Consider the following 12020-nt stretch of genomic DNA (forward strand, 5'->3'; position numbering starts at 1 on the left):
CGCGCACATGTGGAAGCGAGACGGGAGGCGAGAGAGCATGCGGTGGGGGTAAGAACGAAAGAGCGGAAACACGCGCGGGAGAAAGACGCAACGAGGGACCGTAGTAGTATGACGAACGCGAGGCAACCGGCGACGATGGTGCGGGCAGTCTGCGCACGGACATCGATCGAGGTTCACGTTCCATCCACTCCCCGAAATTCCCGATTGTTTCTCGAGTCGCGATTACCGATACGTCACGTACGGCAAGACGAAAAATAGAAGGGGGAAGAGAGAAACAGAGAGAAAGAGAGAGAGGGAGGGGGAAAGAAAGAGAGAGAGAAAAAGAGAGAGAAAGAAAGAGAGAGAAAGAGAGAAAGAAAGAGAGAGAGAGAGAGACACACACCGCGGTATCCTATGCGGCAATCGTGAATTGCGTGCGCCGTGACAGTGCGATGACACCTGTGCCTTTCCGAGAGGAACGAACCGTCAGTACTGCAGCTGTGGGGGTGTTTTTCCGCGCCGCACCATAGGAATTTTGTACAGCGACCGGAAGACGTCGGTTCGCCACTGTCTTCTTCGTGTTCGGCAGAGGTGAGTGCATCCGTGACAACGATCGCATGTCCGAAATAAAAGGGGTATTTTATTGTGTCGATTAATTTGCCACCTATCGTTATTTTTTGATTATTTGAACACCGCGCTGGCAACAGTGAATTAATGCAAATTTGCATCCCCCTTCCGTTACTCCAATTACAATGAACCATTACTGCAGAATTATATATACGTAATGCAATTATTTCAGTTTGCTCTTAATACAATAACAGTACAACTGTTAACACAGATTACATTATATAATAATTAACAGTGTCGACAAATGTTATTAATACAGTATTATATACAGTATTATATCGCTGGAGTGTCCGTAACAGCAGTTTAGAGCAATCGAATCGATCGCCAGCAATTATGTTGTTTCTGAATACGCTTTCATAAAACAAAGTTATTTCATAACCTTTTTAATAGTCTCTTTAAAGTTTCTATTATGCCACAGTGACGGAGCTCTTTTACAATGTGTTTCGTGTAAATGTTAATGTCACGTCAACTGATGGCGTGTATAGAACTGCAGACATGAATCTCAGATTAAGGGACGTATTGCTGCGACAACTTGTACATCGTCTTAATAATGCCGAAATTAATTACTAAGAATAATGGCGTCATTAAGGAACGACGGGCAAATTTTTACGCTACTGCAGAATTCCGCAATTTATCGCATCTACCGCAACGCCTTCGTGAAAATTCGGAAGCGAGATATTTTTTCCGCGATGGAACGATTGTAATTTCAACGTTCTCGCAACCTCGAACATGATTACGAAACATCTACGGCTCCGCTAGCACTGGTGATATGCGACAATAATGGTTAATTGATAATAACGTCTGCAATAATTAAGACGGGAGCGTGTGCGTTTATGCCTTTTCGAGAAGCGCAAGAAGAACGTATTGCGAATATTAGAGACGATCTGAGTTAGATAAAAATATTTCCCCATTTTTACAAACAATTACTCTATTAACAGTATATAATTATCAAAAAATTATTTGTTGCATTAGATAGGGATATAAATTGATATAAAAAGTTGGCTGTATTTTCCAAGCAAGGCTGAAAGAGCGAAGTTACACATTTTAAAACGAAACCACCACTTTCCATGCATCATCTGCATCTAAAAAGATTTATTTTACAAGAGTTGATTAAAGCAATTGTCCCAAGGCGCACGAAAGTTCACGCTTGTCGTTCTAAATTTTGCCCATAGTTAAGAACGGAACTTTTGATCTCTAACTCGAGATTTATTTCTTAGAAATTCTGTCTCTGCTCGTCTCTGTTACATTGCCGGTCTGTTTTCGGTCTCCTGCAAGTGTCTTTAACGCAATGTCTCACAATGTATTTTCACTGCGTTACACATTCGTCGTGAGGGCTTCAAACTCGTGTTTAATAAATCACACGTCCTACGCTAAACTAGGAATAAAGGTAGAATTACAGAAAGATCGATAGCGACGCATTCACTGAACTATAAGCGCTCGTATAAATTGCAAAGCACGTGAAAGCGGTCGATTCGCTTTTACCTATATCGTAACGCTATTTCACACGCTCAGCGCATCCATATAAACGTCATGTACGTCCCAGAACGTGTAATATTAATTTACCGTAATTTAGCAAGTTTACGTTCCAATGTAATCGTCCCCGCATACATTTAGATTTATTGCGTAGCAATATATAAAAGCGTGTTGTGGAAGGGTTTCCGCTGAATGCAGAAGCTGCTGCTGCTGCCAGACGTGAATCTGAAAAGGAGTAAAGAAACGGATGAAGTTACAGGCGGATTGGAGCGAAGCATGCGTGTATACAGGCTTGTTCGACAAAGTGTTCCTTGTTCCAATACGAGTATTATCGCGATCCTCCGGTATCGAAATTACGCACGACGACGACGTCGTGTAATATGTGTAACGCGCATTCGTCGATTTTACGTCGCGCGATAATTTCACGGGGGCAATTTAAATACGTCAGTATTCTCTCGAGTAAAAATGCAAATTAGATGCGAAATCTTATTATCTTTTCATCTTTAATCCCCATCGACAAGGCCTGGCCTAATAGACTCGTGTGGAACAGCGTAGTTAACGTACGAGCGTATCTCGTGTTTAATATGCAAAGGTAGCGAATGGTCCCACTTAAATCGTGACGAGTCGCTTTCGCAAGGATTTAACGATTACCGTCGCTCTCTAGGAATCGCCGCGCACAGCCTCCAAAGCGCGCGGCGCCATATTCACGCGCTGTATCTCTCTCGTCAACGTTTTTGTATACGTTATTTTCTTGCGGAAATCTCTGGTGGCCATCTGTCAGAGGCACTCCGCTCCCGTGTGCCCCGATGCGCCCCGCTCGCTAGGTCGCGATAACCGCGTTAAACCTGCTCGACGCGTTCTCGAGTTTTTAATTGCGTTAATCGCGATTTACATTACGATGAGGCAATATCTCTCGAGGGTTTTAATCGGTTCGAGAAATCCTTGAAATCGTTTAAGTCAACGTACATGCCCTCCCATTAGCCTCAATAAAATTAGACCTTATATATCATCAGTGATACATTGTCCGCCTCAACCTGATCATTGAACGAAACGAAACATATTCATGCATTATAAATACAATGTGAGAAAGATACGCGTCTTTTATATATTATAGTATTTTTGTAAAATATTATGACATTATGTAACACATAAGCACATATTATATAATCACGCACAAGGGAATTCAAGATATAATCTCAAATAACGTAAATTACAAAAATTACTTGAGATATGCGACCTGGATTGGCAATTTTACGTTTTAAATTTAATTTACCGAAAATTATTACTTGGCGACTTCACCCGTTTTTTATGTAACAGCGTTCCAGTTATGCAACAATTTTTGCAACCGTTTTCTGCGGTAATTTACTTATTTTTTTTAACCTTCCTCCTTTCCTTCTGCGAGCGGCAATTTAGCATCATCCATTGAGATGGGCGAAGCCCGGGTGCATCGAACTCAGCGCATCGAAAGTAAGCGCAACGATAGGTCACTGTTACGTGTGGGATTCATTATAGATTTTTACGAGGGTTACTTTCTTCTGCACTGGCGGGAGATTTACAACCTTACGCCTCATTGCGTATTTCTAATCTTACACGATTTACGGATTACGTCATATATGCTCTCGTGCAAAACTTTCCGTACAGATAATGTCGTTGGAAGAAAATGTATAAGCAACATATCTCTTCTCAATTCCGGCAGTAGTGAAAATGATTAAATACGAAGTGTAAATGGGGAAACGTATTATAAATTCAGCGCATAGATAGAAGTAATAACGTTTTGTGAAACAAGTCAATGCTCACGGTAATGAATTAGAAACTTTAATATAGGATAAAGTGAACACAGAGGTAAGCGGAAGAAAGCTCTAAAATTTAAAAAACAATGAATTTGAGTGTAAGACGAACTATATCTTAGCGATATCTTTATTTTGTATATGAAAAGAGCAAATGAATAGCAGGAACATAAATGCTTAAAGCATAGGAAATTTAAATTTACATATCGTTTTAGCTTTGACATATTGTTTGTTGCTTTATATGTTTATATTCAAGAAATTAAAATAGAGCAATAAACAATACGTCAAACCTAAAACGATATATAAATTTTAATTTATACATATATCTATATATATCGCTTTAGGTTTGACATATTGTTTATCGCTTTACATCCGATAAAAAATACTGCCGTTTTGAATGACGCGAAAACGACCGTCAGTTCCGGAAATTCCGCGGGGTGTTGCTGATGACGTCCCGCGACGCATCGCTGCATTGCTGTCGAGCGCAGTACGTTGCTCGAGCAAGGGAGAAAAAAAAATTAGAGGGAAACACAAATGCGCGGTCGCCCCTATCGTAAATCATCGTCGAAAATACAATAATACTAGAGGGAAGGGATACGAGCGCGCGCCATAAACCAAATCGCATCGGTTGACTCCGGCTTGACCCTTGAGTCCGGTTGACCTTCTTTAGTGGCTTTTGTGCGACACATTTTGGTCGCTTTATGCATTTTTCGACAGATCCCATCGTGCACGCGGGGCCACCGGTTTGCAATTTTAAATAGATACGTCCGCTGAGATATCCCCCAAGGTTCCGCAGATTTGAGAGATAATAGGATAGATATATGCAGAGCACATCGTCTCGCTGGCCTCGAGGGACGGATCATCCTGAAATTTTGATATTCACGGTTGAGACGTATTTAGAAATTAACAGAAATTGTTATACAGACGAAATATTAATCAATTGAAATAATATCGAAACTTTCGATTATAAGCGATATTTTACCACAAGTGTTTTAATATTCATTAATTTGATTTTGATTGTGTGTTATTACTTAGCGAGAATATACTGTTTGATACTTCACTATATTACAAAGTTGCGGTGTTAGAAATTCTTGTTTAGCACTTTACGCTTCGGGTAGCCTTGATATGACCACACTAAATAATTATATGAATAATGCGCCTGGCTTCAAACGCCAGCTTTCGCTTTTGTTCCCGCTCGAAGCAATCCCGCCTGTACCGAATCACGCACGCTCGTGATCATAAATTGATAATATCAGTGAATTAGTTAGCGTGGTCGAGTTGGTTTGCATAGCGTACATAACTGTAGAACGCGATCGCGTTGCACACGCGCATATACGTATATCGGCTTGTCTTGTTTAGCCTAAGCAGGTATCTAAGCGGCGTATCTAATTTTCAGAATTTCTATCAATATATATTATTGTGTAATTATAGTTATTATCTATTATTTCTTGCTTATATCGAGATTAGGCGTTATTGTGTATAATGCCAGTATATTGTACAGAATACAGCGTGATAATATTATTATTACTTAATTAGCATCAGATTTTGATCTGATTAATTAAATGAGGAAATCAAGAAGCGAGTGAAAGACTTTTCATATAGATTAAAAGTTCTATCTAACGAAATAAAAATAATTTCTTTTAGAATCGCACACGGCATTAGGAACGTACGAGTGGTCAACGTGCAATCGTTTTCGCGTGCGTCACTCGATCTAAACAAAATCTCCCGTCCGCCCTGCACTCGCTATTGTTGTCAGAGGAATTCGCTCTGCCTAAATGCATCTCGGACCACCCGAGTAGGGCGGTCGACGGCGAGATCTCGTCAACCTTCGCCCCCAGGTTTTTGCCAAGCGTGACACTTGGACAATAACGCCTCCGCGACGACATAACGTCGCACCTGCTCACGATCGGCGAAAAAAAACGCGGAGTGCATTTTGTTAATGCATCTGTTTATACGTATACGTAACGATTCAGGCTCGAGCGTAAGTCGGGAATTTTATTTTCGTCGCCTTTCCTCGCCATCTCCTCCTCCTCCTCCTCCTCCTTCTCCGTGGTCTTCGTTGCTGCTCTCATGCTGCGGTTATCAGATCGTGCTGCACATATTGGGATACTTTCTCGGGCCCGTCTCGCGTCTCTCGACATTCGTGCGCCGCGCCAGCGCATGAAACGAGTGAAAGTATTCGGAATTCTTGCGGTCAGTTTGACTCGCGGGCTCGCCACCGAGGAGACTTACGCAACCCGTAGAGTAACAGGTGTATTGCATGTGCAATAACGTGTCTGGAGGGATCCAGAGGTCGTTTGTACTCACGGGCGGAACGGATACTACTATACTACCACCACTGCTACGTGACGCGAGACACCTCGGAAACGAGAGAGTTATCAGCGCGTAATTGATAAATTATACCGACGTAAACAACCCCCGTGTAGACGTAACCAAACGTCGATAATCGAATATCCGCGTCGAGAGGCATCCCTCCGTGAAATTCACCTTCAGGAAACTCGATATTCGCCACCGCCGCGGCGATCGGGACATCGGGAGTTAACGTTACAGTTTGTACGCGCGTCAGGACGATGACACATCGCTCGGAGGAAAAAATGCGCGCGGGTAGAAATCTTTTCGGGCTAATTCACGGCGATTTCACGATTTCACGATTTCGCGAGGACGCGGCTGCTAAAGCTGCGTCGTTATACGATCGCCGCACGGTATAAATATACATCGCGCGGCGCAGATAAAGGGACGCGAAACGGGATCAGTTTTTCACGCGGGGTTCAGGAAACCAGGCAAGGTTAAACGTGGCGCGATCCGAGAGTCTCGAAGGAGACACGAAAAGGATACTCCGCTGATCCACCGGATGCACGCGATCACGGCGCGGCGGCGGCGCGACTCTCCGTTCGACATGCATCGAGCATGTGGCTCTCGGTTCTGTTTTCGCAGCGGAGTGAAGCGAGAAAGCTTGCGTTTTCAAGCGAGACGAGAGCGCAAGGTTAATCCAGTTTGCTCGTTCGCTAATTGCTCGAAAATCGCTCGATATATTGATCGCAGGTGCGAAACTGCTCAATCAAACTCGTACCTCGAGATTTTCTTCGTGGAAACACTTTTAGCAATTCTAGGATTTCTTAGACGTCACGGGATATAATTTGTTTTAATCGTTTCGCTTGCTGTACGTATGCGCGTTAATATCAATATCAATATCCTCCTTATCGCTATATGATCCGGAATATCCAGCTCGTTATATTTAGATCATTTAAACCGCGATTATCACGTGAGAGGCACTTGTGTATTTTCTTTACGCCGTACTTCGAAGACACTCGTTGCGCTGCCATTAACAGCGTAACTTTATACGAAGCCAAGAAAATGTCGGCCGGTCCTGTTCGTTCAAACAGAATTCCCAGTTCATAAATAAATAATAGAATTTAGCCAATGAGAGGTGAGGCGGTAAGCGTCATCGAAACGGCTCCGTGCATTGACCCCCTGTCGTTATCCGCGAGCGAGCGCTTAATCGCCGCGACGTTAACTAAACGTAATTAAACATAGCGCATATAGAACTGGATGCGAACCGGCTTAGAATTATATATACATATATATATGTACATTATCGCCCGTGCACGATTATATCTACGTAACTGTACGCTCAGGTGCAAAACGCTCCGACTGCAAAATGTTGTGAAATATCTGGACGTTAAATCATCATGTTTTCTCGCTAATGATATACAGTAACGCGCCATTAAATTACTAATAATACTCGTGATAATTTCAATCCGCGATAATTTCGTACAGTTTTTACGGTATAATCGCGCACCGCTTAGAGCCTCTTTCCTTAAATTGCGAGGCGTGTGTTTCGCAGTTCGCTGGGTGAATTATTAACGGAGATTAGCGGGCGTTACGTAGGTAGAAATCGTCGCGTCAGCCACGCGGTTAATTACGCGTTAATACACTATAGCTACATTCCTAACGGGTCCCTATATACGTTAACGCCGCGATGGACGGATTCGCATTTACGTATGAATCGTGCCATTACCGCGTTTTGTGACGTATTCGCACTTTTCTACGAGTACCGAGCGTCGTCGAGCTCTCCCGATGTGCAGATCTCTCTTTCTCTCTCTCTTTCTTTCTCGGGACGGGGTCAAGATTTGGCGGTGCGACAACGCACGCGAGGGAACCTCGAAATAGCCGCCGCGGGGTAGAAACTTCGGGTTATAGTTAGCTCCTCTTATAGTTAGCCGCTGACTAGCGCGCTGCAGAATGCGAAACGAGTATGTTTCTTTCCTCTTCCTTCTGCTTGAGCTCATTTCAACGCACGCGCGCGTTTTCACTCCTTCCTCTTCTTAATTCTCGCTTCTAGACCTCATGGATTTTTCTCTCTTCTTTATCTCTTTCTTTCTCTCTGTCTCTTTCTTGCCTTCTTTCCTTCGGTCGTCGCGAATATTTATCTTTCCCTCTCTCTCTCTCTCTCTCTCGATTCGAACTCGCGCAGTAACGGAATCCCGGGAAGGAAGGGAGGAAATGAAAAGGAAGCAGGAAAAGGGGGGTCGGGAGGGGAAGGGAAAAGCAAATCTACGTGCTGTGGATGTACTCTCGATGCGACGGACATCCATCCGAGACTACGGCTGTCGGATGCTGGAAAGTAGACCGCGCATCCTACCGCCCGCCGGCAGTATTCGCGAAGCGTCGTTTTATTTACATAAATAGATGACCATTCATGCGCCCGTCCGCTAAATATTATATTCGCCTCATTGGCTGCCACGTTAGTTAAATATAATTCGCTTCGGGTGAAGTGTTTCCCCGTCGACGTGAATAATACGTCCTCGTATCGACTACTGCAACAAACATCGTGATATCCTAGCTTATTAATTATGCTCTTATTAGCGAAATAAATAATCGCTAACGTTTAATCGTTGTTACTCAAACGGCATATTTTATTAAGGAAAATATGTTTAGCAAATAAATCTTAGCTCTGTAGTTATTTAATAAAATTAATTAATTAATCTAATTTAATATCAACATTCTATATATAATTTAATATAATGTGTAGTACACAGTATAAAATATAATGTAATACGTTATATAATTATCTTTAAAATATTACGACAGCATTAACTTTGCGAATTGACATTTCAGCAACTCTCGACTCAGCCGCCCACCTCAATAATTCTCCCCGCTAATATCGTGCTTGCGAGTTTCGAGAATTATATCCAAAGTATTACAAGGGTGATTAATCAAGCAGCGTTACATGGCGGTATTTAAATTGATTAGCCAGGAATACGCGAGAAGTAAATTCGTTCCATTCTTTTCGTTTTCGTCATTGCTTTATCGTCGTCGTAAATCGTGGCGGGAAGATACCAGCGTGACACGTACTAAAAGGTTCGTACACCTCCTAAGTACTCCTTTTACTCGGGCCCAAATTATAACCAGATCGAACTATCGCATTTATCATGACCGACAGAGACATAAATTTAATCAACGTCGTGCCTTTAACACCTCCATGATGCACCAAAGTGTACGCATGTACGGCTGTATCTATTCGCGTCGTTGGTACTCAGGTATTTACCTAAGTATCGATATTTTTGCACAAGTATTGTTTGAATTAATTATTCGGACGAAAAAGTGTCGATTAATATTGCCGAACAATTTTCTTTTTAAATTGAAATTAATGTAAATGTTACGTAAAATGTTTTATACTATTGATATTTGAAAGAATCTATACGTACTATACGCACCTATACAGAAATAATATTTGCTTTATAGAAAATAACTATTACTGATATTTGTTATAAATAATATTCTATGTAACATTTGCGATTTTTTGAAATATATTGTACAAAAAACAACCGGCCTTTTCTGGACGCGTAATTTTAGAAATTTGCAATCCCGTGTAAAAGGCAGGCGGCAATCAAGCGGAACCAACAGTATCATCTTTTACTCTCGGTCGAGGATGAGCAATCAAGCAGTGAACATCTGGCATTATTTTTCACGCTGTCACTATCGCAGCTTCCGGCCATTTTATACCTACCTACCTGCCCAGAGAGCTCGCTTTTATGAATTAGCCGCGTCTGCTTTCCTCGATCGTTCCGAGCGCGAATCAACTCTTTCGTCGCGCTCGTTCTTCGTGCTTCTTACCGCCGATCCGAGGGTGTACCTACACGCCTCGATAGAGGCGTACTTTTACACGCACGGGGGATTCAAGTTCGCGCGCGCCTCGAAGTAAAACCGGCTGGTATATAAGCAGCTCCTCTCGGTGTTGCACCTACACGTATCGCCGCGCGGCTAAATGAATTCAGACGGTTATAGCTACTGGATACGGAGATTACGCCGAAGGTAATCCCGATCGTATTCTGCAGGAAAAGCCGGCCTTCGACTCCATCCTTTTTTTCCTCGATTTTCTTTCCTCCCCTCGCGCTATCGTCGCGCTAGCCCTCGAGGGCCTGCCCTCGTCCTGTTCCTTCCCTCTCCTCTCACTCTTTCTCCTCTTCTCTTTCTCTCCTTCTTTCTTCCTTCCCTCTTCCTCTCGCCGTAACCATAAGAGCGAACGGAGGAAGCGACCGATTAAGTTTTTGTTCGCTCGAGAATTAGAGGTCGAGCGAAGCTGATGTCGAGACGGCGAGAGAAGCGAAAGAAAGAGGAAACCGAGCGAGAAGGAGGGAGGAGCGATTCGGAGGAGCCGAGGAGGAACGTAACGCGAACCGAGAGAGCAGACGTCGAATGGGCCGATTCTCCAGTCGCTCTCGATTCTCTCTCTATAAATGCCGAGAGAATCGTCACGGATTCGGGAGAGCCTCCTCCTCGCTTCACGGGACACGGGACCTTTGTCTTCCTTCCCACGGCCAGCAAATCTTCTTTTACTTTTCCGCCGGCCTGCGACGCGACGCGCCTCGGTTGCGCCACGCGTTTCTAAAACGCGATGTCGTTACTAACAACAAAACGTATAACACGAAGCAGATCGGGATGCCTTCGTCGAGACTGACCGACGTCGCGACATAATCTGCGATATCACGCAAACCGGCTATGGGTAACTGTTCCGTACTAATCATCGCTCGCGGATACTGGATCTGGTAGTGAACTACCCAACCTGATCAGTTGCAAAACGTAAAGTGATAATATGTTTCTTGCGCGGATTATATTTTCCTTGACATAATTTTTCGCGCTATCCGCCGTTTGCGAAAGGTCTAATTTATTCATCGTTACATACCGCGGCTATGTAATTTGTAATTAAATATGGATTATATTAACCGTAACTAGAGAAATATTTGCCCCGACAGTTTGCAGCAACATTATTTTTTATGACCTTCTTAGTACGCAATTTTACTTTTCATCGATAGAAGTCAGAATTAAGTTATGCAGTCCCGGCATATCCGCATCGGTAGTGTTCGATCGGAAACTTTAGTGGTATCATACAACCTTTTTTCAACCCTTTTATTATGGATATCCGCCCCTGCTGGAACACAATACCACCCTTCCTCCCAAGTCTTTCTCTCACGCTTCTCCTCTCTCCTCTCCCCGTCTTCCATTCATCATACATGCAGGGTGAACCGTATAATTTAACCACCCTGGATATTTCCGTTGTTAGCGGACCGATGCAAATTTTTGTCGTCCTGAATAATCTGATGTCACATGCGTGTGCTGGCAACAGTGTAGTAAGACGCATCTTTTTTCGACGTTACGAAACAAACGGACGAGCGCATCAGTCCATTAACAAACAAATATGTATTCAAAGGTGGTCAACTTGCCTGGAATATTCCTACTTGCGTCATTCAGTCTAAAATCAGTTTTCTTGAAGCAAAGGACAAACTCGTTTTACTCAGAAAAAGAAAATGCGCCGAACAGGTCACGCGTGTCGGAAATATTCCTCGGCAGCGGCGCGGAGGCCCCGGCCGCGGTGAATCTTACCAGTCTACCTCATGCGAGGAGAGCCGCGGGTAATAGCCCGCGCGCAGGATGCAGGGGCGTGTACGCATAAATAAGGCAGCATGCGTTTCCACACATCTCGTATACCTGATCTTTCGTCAAACACGCGTTCCACCTGCTGACCCCCACGCGCAGGGTCAACCGGCACGCGCCCGCGCCCGCGCCGGTATCTACCACCGGGTGATATATCCTCGCGCTCGCTCGTATCGTTACCGTCGGAATTGCTTTGCGCAACAACATGCGCCTGCCTCT

General features: G+C 43.6%; 1 protein-coding gene across 1 annotated transcript in view; it reads left to right on the forward strand.

Annotated features, from left to right (window-relative positions):
- Nucleotides 1–12020, forward strand: part of LOC139819760 (uncharacterized) — a 26509-nt gene continuing 14489 nt past the window's right edge. Inside the window, exon 1 of the mRNA XM_071789449.1 lies at nt 1–570. The gene's annotated coding sequence lies outside the window, so the exon portion shown is untranslated. The remainder of the gene's footprint in view (nt 571–12020) is intronic.

This window comes from Temnothorax longispinosus, chromosome 1, assembly GCF_030848805.1.
Source record: "Temnothorax longispinosus isolate EJ_2023e chromosome 1, Tlon_JGU_v1, whole genome shotgun sequence".
Taxonomy (NCBI): Eukaryota; Metazoa; Arthropoda; class Insecta; order Hymenoptera; family Formicidae; genus Temnothorax; species Temnothorax longispinosus.